This window comes from Chionomys nivalis, chromosome 9 (assembly GCF_950005125.1).
Source record: "Chionomys nivalis chromosome 9, mChiNiv1.1, whole genome shotgun sequence".
Taxonomy (NCBI): domain Eukaryota; kingdom Metazoa; phylum Chordata; class Mammalia; order Rodentia; family Cricetidae; genus Chionomys; species Chionomys nivalis.
The window spans coordinates 64,391,770-64,406,580 of NC_080094.1; the positions used below are offsets into that span (position 1 = coordinate 64,391,770).

The 14,811-nt window shown below is 39.3% G+C and overlaps 1 pseudogene; it reads left to right on the forward strand.

Moving 5' to 3' along the window:
• The first annotated feature begins 257 nt into the window (after positions 1 to 257).
• Positions 258 to 859, forward strand: LOC130881019 (flotillin-2-like; annotated as a pseudogene).
• Positions 860 to 14,811: the final 13,952 nt, after the last annotated feature.

The window sequence follows — 14,811 nt, forward strand, 5'->3', positions numbered from 1 at the left end:
TCTTATAGTTCTCAGGACCACCTTCCCATGAGTATTATCAGAATGCACTGGACTCTCGCACTAACCATCAATCAAGAAAATGGCCAGAAACCAGCCTACTACAAGTCACACTGATGGTGACCGTAGTGGACAACCTCAGCTGAGGCTCCCTCTTCCCCAAATGACGCCAGTTTGTGTCAAGTGACAAGAAACAAGGCAGCACAGCTTGAATAGTTTTTTTTTAAAATGTGTACAATTAAAGTCACATAACTTTTCTCATGTCATCTTCTGAGGACGTAGAGATGGCACAGGGGGTAGCTTTAACTGTGACGCGTCTCACCGAGATGAAGATCATGACAGAGAAGGAGCTCCCTCATGGTCCTGACCTGTGAACATTTCCGAGGAAGAGTGTGCAAGGCATTAAGAACATCATCCTGCAAACCCTGATGGCGCAGCTACGCTCCATCCTTGAGACTCTGGCAAACAGATTTACCAGGACTGAGACAAGCTTGCCAAACTGGTGCAGGAAGGGGCAGCCCCTGATGTTGGGCGTATGGGCATCAGAACCCTCAACTGTACCATCAAGGACATTTATGACAAAGTAGACTATCTGAGCTGCCAGACGGCTGTCGTACAGAGAGATGCAGATATTTGTGTGGTAGAGGCAGAACAGGACACAGGTATCTGGGAAGCTGAGTGCAAGAAGTAGATATTAGATGTGAAGTTCATGGCAGACACCAAGAATGCTAATTTTAAGAGAGCTTTGGAGCTACCAAAGTCAGCCTTCAGTGAGGAGGTAAACATCAAGACAGCCAAGGCCCAGTTGGCCCAAGAGCAACAGAAGATCCTGCAGTGTAGGGCAAGCAGCAGATCGTTGTGAAGACACAGGAGATCCTCCCTACCAACAAAGAAGCCTCGGGATACTATATCCTTTGTATTGTGAGGGAACCTAACGGGAAGTGTACTTGCTTTTGCTATGCCCAAATACGTGAAGTACCCCAAAAGCAAACAAGGAGACCGAGTCACAAACATAAAAGCAAAGAGACTTCATTTTATGCAAGTTTGCAAACTCAGTCTCTCCACATGTCCAATGTATTGGAATAAACAGAGAACCTCCGCGCTCAGTTAGAGTTAGATTTTTATAGTAATAAAGGTGGGGGTGAGGGGTTTCTGAGTCTCAGGACCCCTGATTGGCTGACATTTGTCTGGGGTGTCCTGGTGAGTTTGTGCTGGCAGGTGATCCTATCTACAGTGGTTGGAACGTTAGGCATTTCCTTTGGATGGTCTGTTCTTGGGTGATGCTCAGGTAATCTTAATTTATGGTCATTTCTGCGACCAGGTATTGCTTCAGGGTAAACTACTGAGACTCTGGCCTTCATTAAACTTATCAATGGCTGAGTCTTACTCTGGCAGGTGATAATGGCTGGAAGTAAAGAACTTCCTTTGGGTGATCTGTTCATATTTAGCTTATCATGACTGGCTCCTACAGTTTTAACCAAATTGAAATAGATCATCAACTTTGTGTATAGCGGGGGAAGCATAAGAGATCTTTATTTTTATCAAGGGAGACAGGCAGTGGGGAAGTGCAACAACCCCAAACCAGAAACAGACATGTAACATTCAAGTGCTGTATGGGTTTTTTTTTATTTTATTTTATTTTCAAGTTGAGCGATATATACAACTATTACTCTGCTTTCACTAGAAACATATTGCATGAATTTTTAGTATCTCAAATTTAACTATGATATCTGGGTCAGTAATCTTGATGAACTCTGAATTTGAGTTTTATTTATTTGGAGTGTTTTTCATGTGCTGCCTGTTTGCTTGTTTGTTTTAACCAAGAGATGTTCCACTTTGAATTAAAATATCTAGGAACCCCTTCTAGTTCAATATTCTACGCCAGGATTCCAATATGTTAGAAAATGCAAAGGAAAACACGGAGGCATTTACCCACATACCATTGAGCCCCTGAATCCAGACATTTGCTTTCCTGTGCACTCAGGTTCTGTTTTCCTTGTCGCCTGCTGCTGCTCAGCACCCAGAGCTGCAAACCACAGTGAATCCAGCATTCCAGAGCTAATCCCTTTCTTCTGTCTTCAGCCAGCCCTGGAATGCAGCCACACTGAGCCAGGAGGCTCTTTTTGTATAAAACTAAGAAATAATTTCCTCTGTTTGAGGATCGTATAAAAAAAGGATCTGTGAGTGGAAAGCACATTTCTAGATGACGAATCGTCTTTTGTTACTTTTTAAATGTGTTTATGTTATTCCTAACAGGAATATAATTTTTTCTTTTATTGAGAACACTTTAGTCCCTTTCCATTTATTTGACTCCTGGTTTGTTTGTTTGTTTGTTTGTTTGTTTACTTGCTTGCTTGAGATAAAACGATAATCAGTAAACAATTTCAAGAAATAGATGTGGGGGGGGAGGATGAATTATCGTAGGCAGTGAACCTCAGGCTCATCCCATGCATACATATGGTAGACGTGGGCTTCCGCCTGGACCCCACAGTGAGGTGGCTTTTTACACTTGCTAGAATTTCTAAGCTAGGAAATTGTTTCCTTTTGTGTACTTTAAAAAAAAAAACAAAACTGATTATCTTGGAGTCTATTATCCTTCTGCTCTACCGCAACAGTGTTATTACAAGTCACAAATATTTCCACTAGTCATAAATTATAAATAGCTGCCAGCTTGTACCAGACATTGGTGTACTTGGGGGGGGAAAGGAGTTCTCTATCTTTTATAAGACTGAGTCTTTATAAACATCATCTGTTACTTGGTTACTTGGAGACCACCTGGGTAGCATAGTCTCTATTTTTAAACATTAAAAGAATTTGAACATTATTTTTCATAGCTTAAAAAACATGTCAGAGGATAGTTTGCTATGGTTAACTTCTGGACCAAAAAAGCTTGTTCTATTTTCTTTTCTTTTTTTTTTTCAATTAAAATTGTTACCATTATTTTTTATCTTTGGAAATGGTAAACTAAACATACACCTTTTGTTTCACTTTATAGTAACATTACTGTGTGGGCAGTCACACATTCTCAGTCTTTGTTTAGCTAGCTCTGAAGCAAAGCTGCATATGTTACTAAAAGGAATGACAGCAAAAATATGATAACTATCTTTCTATGTGCATTTTTAAGTTCCTTTTCTCATCCATAGGTACCAAACCAGGTTAGAAATCTATTCCAGAGACCTCTTTCATTTAATTGATTGTGTGAGGTAACATTTGTGGAAGAAGTAATTGTTCCAATAAATATTCAAATGACCTGGAACTGAGAAAGAAAAACCTTTTAAACTCAGTTATTCAGAACTACTTAGAACTGGTTATAATTGCTGACTTTCAGGATTTCTGTTTAGCTTCCTACTTGCCTCTTACAGCCTCACATACTACAAAATAGTTATAATATATAAGTTGCTTCTCTCCTCGCTTTGCTCCCCAATCCAGTTCCTGAGGCTAGCAATAAAAAATAGCCCATGGAAGTCTAGAAACTTAAGCACAAATCCATAGTAATGAAACATGCTGATCTTATTTGACAATGGAATGAACCTTCTAGAAGCTCCTGAATCCAAAGGACAGTTTCCTTTGATATACAGCAGAGTGGTTCAGTAGACAATGCAAATGAGTGTCTGCACTGTGCAGAACCAGGCTTCAGGGGTCAGAGACCCATCCTGTGGAGGCAGCTCTCCAAAAGGACTGCTTTCAGACTGCAATTCTTTCTGTTCTAATTCCCTTTCTTTATTTCTCTTTTCTTCTCAAAATTTGTACTACACATTACTGTGGACACTACAGACAATACACACCAGGCTATAGATATAGCTGCTGCCTGTAGCTATAGTAGTCCGTGCATAGAAGGAACCCTGCTCCATTTCATGAAAAAAGACTATGAGCAAAGTATGTGGGATGAATTTAGCATTTCTGTTTGTTTCTATTAGTAGGATATAGCTTGTTTCCAGGTTGCTAGTCCAAGAAAAATGCAACAATAAATATCTTCACTTAACATTTTTCTGCGTTTCTGCTCATTTCTCCAGAGTATATCCTAGGAGCAAACTTTTTGTCATGGAGAAAGATCTTCAATTATCTCTTATCCCAGCCTGATCAGACCAAGACAAGAAAGAAATAAAACAATCACAAAGTAGGAAGAAAAAAGGAATAATCCTTCTGCAAATTTGACTGGATGGTAAGTTAGAATATGCACTTCAAACAACAGGAAACAAAGAAAAATCTTCATCAGGAAAATAGAAAATTACCCTACCATATAATCTGTTTCTTCCCCAGTTTACAAACCACAGTCTCACATGACCCTATGCAGAGACTGAGCCACAGTTTACTTAGGATAGCAATCTATTTCTGAGTGGCACTCTTTCCCTGCTGCACATCTGGTTCCTGGAATCCTCAGTGTTCCTCCTTCTTCTTTCCTGCCAAGTTCATTCAGATTCCTCATGAAAACATCACACATTGACTGATGGTCAGGGAAAAATGTGAACTCTGATAGACTATCTAACCTTTATTAAATAATAAAATTTTTCAAATTCCACAGTTCAGCTATCACAACAAATAACAAGCATTTGGCCCTAACTGTGTGTTAATCACAAGGAATACGAAAGGAAATGTTGAAAAACTCACAGTCTAATAGAGGAGGTATACAAATTAATAAATGAATCCAAAACAGTGCAATACATACGATAAAAGATGAGTATAGAGAGACAGCTCAGTGGGTAAGACACTTGTTGTATGAGCATGAAGATTCAACTTTGAATCCCCAGCACCCACTTAAAATGCTGGATCTGGACACACACACCTGTCACCCCCAGACTGAGAGGTGAAGATAGAAAATTTGCTTAGGCATATTAACTCCCAGTAGAGCTCCAAGTTCAACAAGATACTCTTTCTCAAAAGAATAAGATAGGACACATATTACCTGTCATCTGTTTACACACACACACACACACAGTCCCACTGAAATATTAAACAGAAAATAATTGACTTTACCTAAGATGGTGGCACACATTCACCATTGAACAATTCCAATGATCCAGTAGAAACCCTACAATGGAGGGAAAGGTAAGAGTGTATAACTTTTGTCTTTGGAGGTTTAAGTCTTTAACTCTGTCACTGGAGGGGAAAACCCAAGGCAAATTAACACAAAAATCAAAGCACAATGATAAATAATGGTAAGTGCCAAGACAAAAAAAGCATACATGAACTATATAAGAAATGATGGAGAAAACTAATTAGTATCTAAATAATAATCAAGGGCCTTCAGAAGAAATGTATTTCAGTTAAGGAAAAAGAGGATTAGTATCTGTCTGGAAAGAACTTGAGAAAGAAAGTCCTGGCCAAAGAGATCTGCTCATTGAATGAAGATTTTGAGATGATCCATACTTTTTGCTTATAAGGGTAGGAAGAAGTGCTGGAATAAAGACTTTGAAAGCTAGAAACCAGCCAATTCAAAGCTTAGTAGCCAACTAAAAATTTTAATTTCCTTATAAGAATATAGGAAGTCAATGAAGAATCTAAATCAAGGAGGAGGATTCTTCCCAAGCGAATAAATCCTTCTGATATGTGTAGCTGACATTGTCTAGAACTGTTTAAGTATGGAATAAACACAGGACTGCCTCTCATCATTGAAGTTTAATGGCCTTCTCTCTTCTCACCTCTTACATGTATTACATATTGTACCTTTGTCCTCAGAATTGCCATCAGCTGAGTTGAATTAAAGTCTTTTTGCCTCCCCTACCACAGGGTCTTTCCTTTCCTCTTGACTCTTCTAAGTGTCTCAGAGTCTCATCTTTATAGCTCCTCTTCTCTAGGATTTCACAAGTTCTGTGATCATGAGTGAAATAGTGAAGAGATTAGAGACCCTGAATGTGGTCATAATCGTAAAGAAAGTATCTACAGGCCATGCTGGCTAATCTTTGTTTAATCATGCTTGACTACATCTGGAATCAGCCTTAGTTAATTTTCAAGTTAAAAACCCAAGCCACTGGACACACTTGTGAAGGATTTTCTTGATTGGATCATGTGGTGATTTCAAAGAAAATGGCCCCTAAATGGAGTGGCACTATTGGGAGGTGTGGCCTTGGAGTGGGTGTTGTCTTGTTGTATCATTGTGGAGGTAGACTTTGAGGTCTCATATATGCTCAAGTTACTGCTCAATATCTCAGACAACTTCTTGGTGCCTGTGAGACAAGATGTAAGGACTCTGAGCTCATGTTCTATGTGTGTCTTTATGCCAACATATTGTACCATGATAATAAACTAAACTTCTTAAAATGTAAGTCAACCCATTTAAATGCTCTTCCTTTATAAGAGTTGCTATAGTCATGGTGTCTCTTCATATTAATAGAAACCCTAACTAAGACAGAAGTTGGTATCGGGGACTAGGATATTGCTGTGAAAGGCGTGAACATGCTTTCATTTGGAGGAATTTGTACTTTAAGGGTTTGGTTTAGGAAAGCAGGGGAGCGCTTTAAGCTAAGCACTGATTAATGTTAATGAGCCTTACCAGTAAGAACATGGAAAACAGTGGCGTTAAGAGTGATTTGGACTGTGGGGACTGGCTTGAAAGATTTCAGAGAACAATTTTAGTATGTTACATAGAAATAGTTTTTGTGATATTTTGCTGAAGGATGTGGATGCTTTTTGCTTTTGTCCAAAAAGTTTGCATGAGGCTAAGTGAAGATTTTGGATTAATTCCATTGGCAGAAGAAATCTCAAAATAGCCTAGTATAGACTCTATTGTATGGCTATATATGTTATATATGTTATTATATATTATAATTTACATGTTGTATAGTTATATATGTTATTTATGAAGTTATATAATGAAAAGGAGCAAGCTAAGCAAGGAAAATATTTGTGTAAGAAAGGAACTCAGGAAAGTGGGACAGTTCTAAGTTCTGTGTTCAAGAAGATAAACAGGTTAAGAAATGGAGTAAATGAGTAGTGATCTCAGGGCAAGATCCCACCCAACTAAGTTTCCAACTTGTTAAAAGAAATTAAAGAAAAGCTTAGAGTAGTATACTTGTGCACACCTTTAGTCCCAGCACTCAGATGACAGAGGATGGTAGAGCTCTGAGTTTGAGCCCAGCCTAGTCTACAGAGCAATTTCAAGGACAACAATATTCAGGCAGTGAAGGAAAGCAGAAAGCTGGTAAAGATATAGTTGAACAAGGGGGCCAAGTCTCAGTCTGAGCAAGCAGTAGAACCTGGCAACTTTGTCCACATGTTTATGGTTTAGAGTTAAAAATAGAAAAGGGGAGCTGTAGAATTTGCCTCCGTGACTAAGGAAAGCGCTGAGGTCAGGTATGTGTCAGGGGTAGCCCTGAAAGGAGGCCTAGCAAAGCCATTGTGTGACGCTATGAAGTTGAAGCTTGATTACTTTGGAGGCCATCAAGATGTTAGCGATGCCAGAGCTATAGAATACCTGCCAAGAAAAACTGCCAACAGAGAGTGAAACCAGCCCAAGAGAGAGAAGTGTGTTGCAGTCAACAAAGTTGAAAGGAGTTGGAGACCCGAAAAACACTTTGACATCAGACATGGAAATGAAGAGTTTAGAGTTTGTCTAGTTGGTTTTTGGTCTTACTTTAGTCCAGTATTTCCTCACTATGTTCCCTTCCACACATTTTGAAATAGTAATGTATATACTGTGACATTATATGTTGGAAATATGTGATCTGCCTTTTTCATTTTGATTTTACAGGGCATTACAGTTAAGAGATTGCATGAATCTCAGAAGAGACTTTGAATTATTTAGACTCTTACAATTAGACTTTCAATTTAGACTTTTAAGTAAGTTTGAGACTGTTATATACTATGGAGACTTTTGAGATTGGACTGAATGCATTTTTGCATTATGATACTGCTCCAAGCCTTTAGGAGGCAGGGAATGAATGTGGTACTTTAAAAGAAAATGGCCCTCGAAAGGAGTGGCTTTAGGAGGTGTGGCCTTGTTGGAGTAGGTGTGATCTTGTTGGAAGAAGTATGTCACTGCCCAAGCAGACTCTGACATTTCATATATGCTCATGATACCACCTAGTGTCTTAGATCACTTCCTGTTGCCTATGAGTCAAGATGTAAGGACTATCACTCAGCTCATGCTCTAGCATCATGGCTGCCTGCCTGCCACCATGTCACACCATGATGACAATGGACTAAACCTCAGAAAATGTAAGCCACTCCAATTAAATATTCTTTCTTTATAAGAATTGCTATGGTCATGGTAGCCTTCACAGCAATAGAAATGCTAACTAAGACACTTTATTTGAGGTCAAAAGACCTACCCTAAAACTGGAACAAACCATCTGGTAACAGCCCGCATAAACAGGCCTGGAAAGAAGAAGCTCTTGATTTTGCCTAACTGCCTTTACTCCCAATGACAAGTTCATCTATTCTACTACAGAGGTGTTTCTTCATTAATATCCAAACCCACATTTTGGGGTTCCAATGTAACTGAAGACAAGCTGAGACATCTACCTCATGGACTGAATATCTACTGGATTCTTAGCTTTTCCATCAAGAGATCGCCATTGCTGAATAGCCAGATTATAGTCTGCAAACTGCTCTAATAATTCCCTTTTTAATATATATAGATTCATTCTATCAATTATGTTCCTAGAGAACCTTGACTAATAATAGATTTTTGCTTTGTATATTCTAGCTAGACCAAATATATGAAATAAATATTCACATTATTTAGAATACCCATTTCCTGTTTGAGACTCTAATGGCTTCCTTCCCATCCATAACCAATGGTGTCAGAGAAAACAGTTGATGTAATAAATTTTTTCTCTTCTCTTTCCATTTCTCTCTATCACCCTGTCTCTCCATCTTCTTCTTTTTCTGTGTGTGTGTGTGTGTGTGTGTGTGTGTGTGTGTGTGTGTGGTCCATGCATAGAGGCCCAAGGACAATCTCAGACATCATTCCTCAGGTACTCTCTATCTAATTTTGGGGACTACGGCTCTCACTGAGTTAGAAGTTTACCTCTTGGGTTTGATTGACTAGCCAGAGAAGTCAGGATGAACCCCAGAAATCCTCTCATCTCTCCTTTTCCATTGCTAATATAACAGGCATTTAGCATACTTAGCTTTCATATGGGTTCCAGAGATCAATCCCAGTGCCCATGCCTGAACAGTAAGCCCTTCACCAGCTGTCCCATTTCCATTGCACCTCCTTTCCATTTTCTCCCTCTATTCTTCTCACAGTCTCTAAACAAACACTGCTTAATAAATGCTGCTGCCTAATTTTTAATTGACTAAAATCATCTCCAAAGTGCCTAATAGTTTATCTGTTATCTGTATTGTCCCCATCTACTCAATAACCTTGCTCCTCTCACCTCAGGACCTCTATCTCATATGTTTCCAGAAAATACCCTTTGCCCTTTCTCTCCCTTTGATATGGTCCAGAATCTCAGACTGATAATTTTTAGATATTTGGAGTGTAATTATTTCTCCTTCTAGGATCTCTAGGTACAGTTTGGTGACCTAATCATTCTAAACTCTCTGATAGTGAATATAGCTAACTTGATAGGATCTAGTATCACCTAGGAGACAAGTCTCTGTCCTTGTCTGTGTTGGATTATTTACATTGGTTAATTAAAATGAAAAAACATGCTTTAACTGTAGCCACCACCGTAGCATGGACTAGGGTTCTATAATGAAGACAAACAGAAGACAAACTGAGCACTGACGTCTCTCTCTCTCTCTTCTCCCTCCCACCCTCTTTACCGGCTATAAATACATGGTGACCAGCTCCCTTGAGCGCTTACTCCCACAGCATATTCACCATAATGAACTTTGTTCTTGAAGTGTGAACCAAAATAAATCTTCCATCCACTCAGCTTATTCTCATTGGGAATTTTAGTACAGCAACAGGATAAGTAACTAATATATACTTCATGAATGGGAGTCTCTTTTCTATAAAAGTTGTACTGTTATTAAGAATAGGCAGAATCTCGGAGCATTTGAAAAAGGGAAGTTAAAGAGTTTTAAGTTCACAGTGTAACCCAAATTCCCACTGTCATCACCAAAGTAATCACTGATTAAGAGAAAACAGATTTTCTTTAATTTTCTGCCTTCTTTTTTATTACTTTATAAATTATACCAATAAAAATTTCCACTTCCTCTGCTCCTCCCATTTCCCTCCCACTCCCCTACACACCCTCCCCTTCATCCCCCTCCATTCCTAAGAGAGGGCAAGGTACCCAGCTTTGTGGGGAGTCCAAGGCCCTCTCCACTACATTCAGACTTAGGAAGGTATGCATCCAAATGGACTAGGGTCCCCAAAAGTCAGTACATGCAGTAGAGACAAATCCCGGTGCCATTATCATTGGCCCCTCAGTCTGCCCCAATTGTCAGCCTCATTCAGAGGGTCCAGTTTGATCCCATGCTCGTTCAGTCCCAGTCCAGCTGGATTTGGTGATCTCCCATTAGATCAGGGCACACTGTCTTAGTGGGTGGACCAACCCCTCATGGTCCTGACTTCCTTGCTCATATTCTCCCTCCTTCTGCTCTTCAACTGGACGTTGGGAGCTCAGTCCAGTGCTCTGATGTGAGTCTCTGTCTCTATCTCCATCTGTAGCTGGATGAAGGTTCTATGGTGATATTCAAGATAGTCATCAGTCTGACTACTGGACAAGGCCAGTTCAGGCACCCTCTCCTCCACTGCCCAGGGTCCTAGCTGGGGTCATCCCCGTGGACTCCTGGGAACCCCCCCAGAGACAAGCCTCTTGCCAACCCCAAAATGGCTCCCTTAATTAAGATATCTTCTCCCCTGCTCCCATATCCGTCCTTCCTCCATCTCAACCACCCCACTCACCCAAGCTTTCCCCAACCCTCCCCTTCTCCCCCCCTCTCTGCCTTTCCCTTTCCCCATCCCCACCCCTATGCTCCCAACCTTTGCCTGACAATCTTGTCTGTTTCCAATTTCCAGGAGGATCTATATATGTTTTTCTTTGGGTTCACCTTATTACTTAGCTTCTCTAGGATCACAAACTACGGGCTCACTGTCTTTTGTTTGTGGCTAGAATCCACTAATGAGTGAGTACATACCATATTCATATTTTTGGGTCTGGGTTATCTCACTCAGGATAGTGTTGAGAAAACAGATTTTCAAGGACACTAAAATGAAAAAAGATACATAAGTTTCCGGTGAGCCAATTTTGCTGATGCTGCATGCTGAGAATTAAAAAATTTGTAAAATAGTTAAGACTAGACAGCAGGATTCATTTGTTTACCTGTGTGACTCCAGAGATCCTTCCTAAGGTCCAAGTTATTTGATGTCTGCTTTTCCCACTTGTCTTCAAGCTTCTGTCTAGACTCAAATGCTTCCCCTATCAGCAGAAAATAGACTTCAGCATTACTCTAGAAGACTCTGTCCTTATACTGTGTTTAGACTTTATCTCTGGCTTCACTTCTCCAAGACAAACTCCCAGAAGTCACCTTAGATTTGACCCTAGCATACTAGTCCTGGATGGACTCTGGCACATAGTAAGTATTAAGCAATAAAAACTATTATGAATTTTTTTAAAAAAATGAAGTGTTTCCTCAAAAGATCATGGTGTGCTGAAGACAGCTAGTTGGAAGTGGCTTTGCACCGCTTGTTGAGAACTGATTGTTAGGTTTCCAGGAATTTTACATTGTTAAATACTACTGTTTTTAAAATCTGAACCATTTAAGCTGGTAATCTAAAAACTGTTACAAAAGGGACATATATGCGGAACTCATCACGTACGTAGAGTTGCATGGCTTTGCTGCTTCCTATTCTCTTGAACTAATCTACATCTAATGTGTCTGCATGAGAAAAATGCTGTGTTTCTGTGCACAAGTACATTCACTTCCACAACTCTGCATTCAATAATGCTGGACATAAAGAGGATTTTTTCTTTTTTATCAGTATATCTACACTATGAAAATCAGCAAATGCAGAATATGGGAGCCCTGCCCCATTAGCCAGCTACTAAACACTTCCAAGCACACTACTGCAAAAAAGTAGCAGTGTCTCCCAAGTGAGTATCACAAAAATGAGGTATGGTGTAGGGAGACCATTCATCAACAGTTTCCTTGAGTCTGTCTCCATACTGTGCTTTTTCTAAACAGGACCCTAAACTACCCAGACATGTAGTTCATATGGTATACCTTTAGCTGACACACAGAGTCCCTTATTTTCCTAATCCAAAAGGCTTATCCCAAGACTCACACTATCTTAATCTTAATTTATGGATCAATCCATTGAGGCCAGTTGTGGGCACCGATGCTGATGTAAGAGACTTTGATTCAACTACAGAAAATTCATCTGCTGTTTCTGTTAGATACAAACAAGTTGCATATAGCTCTAGAAAAGGTCACTCTTCTTGGAAACATAAGTGAAGGGTGCTGCCCAACAATAAACAAAAACTGATGTAGTGGGACCAAAGCACAATAAAAGAAAACTTGGTTTTAAACTATATCTCTCTAAAAATTTAATCTAAAATGTATGTTTGTCAATGAATGTTTCTTTGTGTTTGGTAAGACTGTACTCACATGAACAGACATAGCTCTTTATAATTCAGGCCATGGTATTTTTATCTTTATACGAAATGATTACACAATGAAAGTAAATACACTCATCTCTTCTATCCTTGACTGTACATCTCTATGTGCCTGACTCTGACAAGAGAAGTGAAAGACTGAAATATTTTATTGCACATCTTGGTCTGCATGTTTAATTACAAGCACACCCTATAATAAGCAAAGTGGTATTGAGTTCTAAATGTGACTTTGCGTAATTGAATTGGTTTGTAAACCAGAGGGGGTGAATTGTGCAAGGAATGGAATGAATCTGAGTAAAGCCTTAGTCTTTACTTTGGCCAAGTCAGCGATTTAAACCCATCAGCTGTCATTTGGGAATGTCTCACGAACATGGAATGAGCCTATGTCTTGAGAGCCCGGTCTCTAACTTAGAGAAGGTTCGAGTTTTCTACTGGGACAGAATGAAAATGAGTCTCGGTCTTCTAATTGGCATAAAGATGAAGGAACAGTGCTTTGGTCTGAATTTTCATTATGTCAAGTGTCTAGAGAAAAACGAAGGTGTGAGGCCATCATGAACATACTGAAGAAAGTATGCATAATTTGACATTAAAAAAATAACTAGTTACTCCATTGGGCTTTTCATTGTCTAGGAGTTTGGATTGCCTGTGACAGTGAGAGGGATGACTGCTCTGTCAACAGCAGGGCTGTGTGCATCTCAATGAAAGTTGTCCCTCGTGTTGCCATGGTGCCAAGGGAGATGCTACAGAACAGTGGGCACTCACTGTGAGGGGTGAAGTTACATTGCAAGGCAGAAATAGCAAGCAGCTTTGGAAATAAAAGCTTCCTGCTTCCATTTTCCACCTATTTCCTGTTTCTTTTCTCCACAATCCTGAAATTATCCAATATACAACGGAAGTGTATTTATTTTACTTTAATTCTCTCTGCACTTCGAAAATTAAAATCTCTAGGAAAGTAATGATTTGTTTCCAGTTTTGTTCCTTGATATGTTTGCAATACTGGAAGTGGAATTTGATGTATAATAACTATTTAAACAAATGGATGACTTATCAAATGGCTATTTAACAATCAATTCACAAATAAAAAACCAAAAATTGCTGAAATCCCAAGTCCCACATGGTCCTAATGTGTGCCAGGGTCCTTCAGAGAGAGCTGCACCCACCTAGGTAAGTTCCTGAAGCTCTGTAGCAACAGCAGCCTCACCATCTACAAGTTCACTCACCTGCTGGTGTTCCCAAAGCTGAAGAATCAGAGAGACAAGCTCCGTAAGTGTTTCCAGGTGATGAGAGAATAGTGCAGACTTACAAAGGGATTAGTTCAATCAAGAAGTACAAGTTGAAGAAATTGGCTGTGATGGACAAGTTATGTAAATATTAAAAAGAGAAAGGAACTTGATAGAGAAAATACAAAGCGTGAACCCACAACTTAAACACTATTAGGAGTCCTATTGCTTTGTAATGGCCATGGAACATGGTGTTCTGAACATATATGTTAATGGGCATGCTATAGAGCTGGGAGCTGGACAAATATCTGAGTTACCTCTTTAAACCAGTTGTGGTATGGTAGAATGCATGAATTAATTACAGTAAATTATTCTCTTTCAAGAAAATGAGTTTTTTAACTTAATTTTAAAACCTTTACCTTAATGATGGAACTACAATCTATAATACAGTAGCAATTTGTTTAACATTCTACCTATGGATAAAAATACAAGCTTTGTAAGTCTCTGACAGGAGCCCCCAGCAGTCAAATACTAGATAAAGGACTCAGTAAGGCTCAGTAGGATTTTGTTTAATAGATTGCACTGATGTCTCAGTTGTCCTTTTATTGATTTAACTGAAAACTTCTAATTTCTTTATTTGAATTAGCAACTATGGACTATGCTGTTTTTGAAGTATTCGTTTTTAAAAGTAAACTTTAAGTCATTTGTGAACAAAATTGCTATTTCTGATACTTAGAATTTCGTGCTCAAAAAAAAAACGTTTTGAAAGTGAGTACAAATATATCTTACCTGGTAATTAAATGTCTAAAGCAATCACCTCTTGCCTAAACATACTAATCAGTTGGATTTTTTGTTTATATCCATCCTCTAGTACCCCCATTCAAGCCAAGTCCTATTGTACAGTGTCTCCTCTTCCGATCTTGGAAAAGATATCCTGTACCTTTAATGGGGGACCTGGTGAGAGCTTTCTTTCCAAACTTGTTCCCTGACTTCCAAGTGACGAAATGAGCTGTAATTTGAGAGCCCTGCAATCCTCAGGATATCTTTAGCCAAAGGGAACGCTCTCTGTATTCCCACCCAGT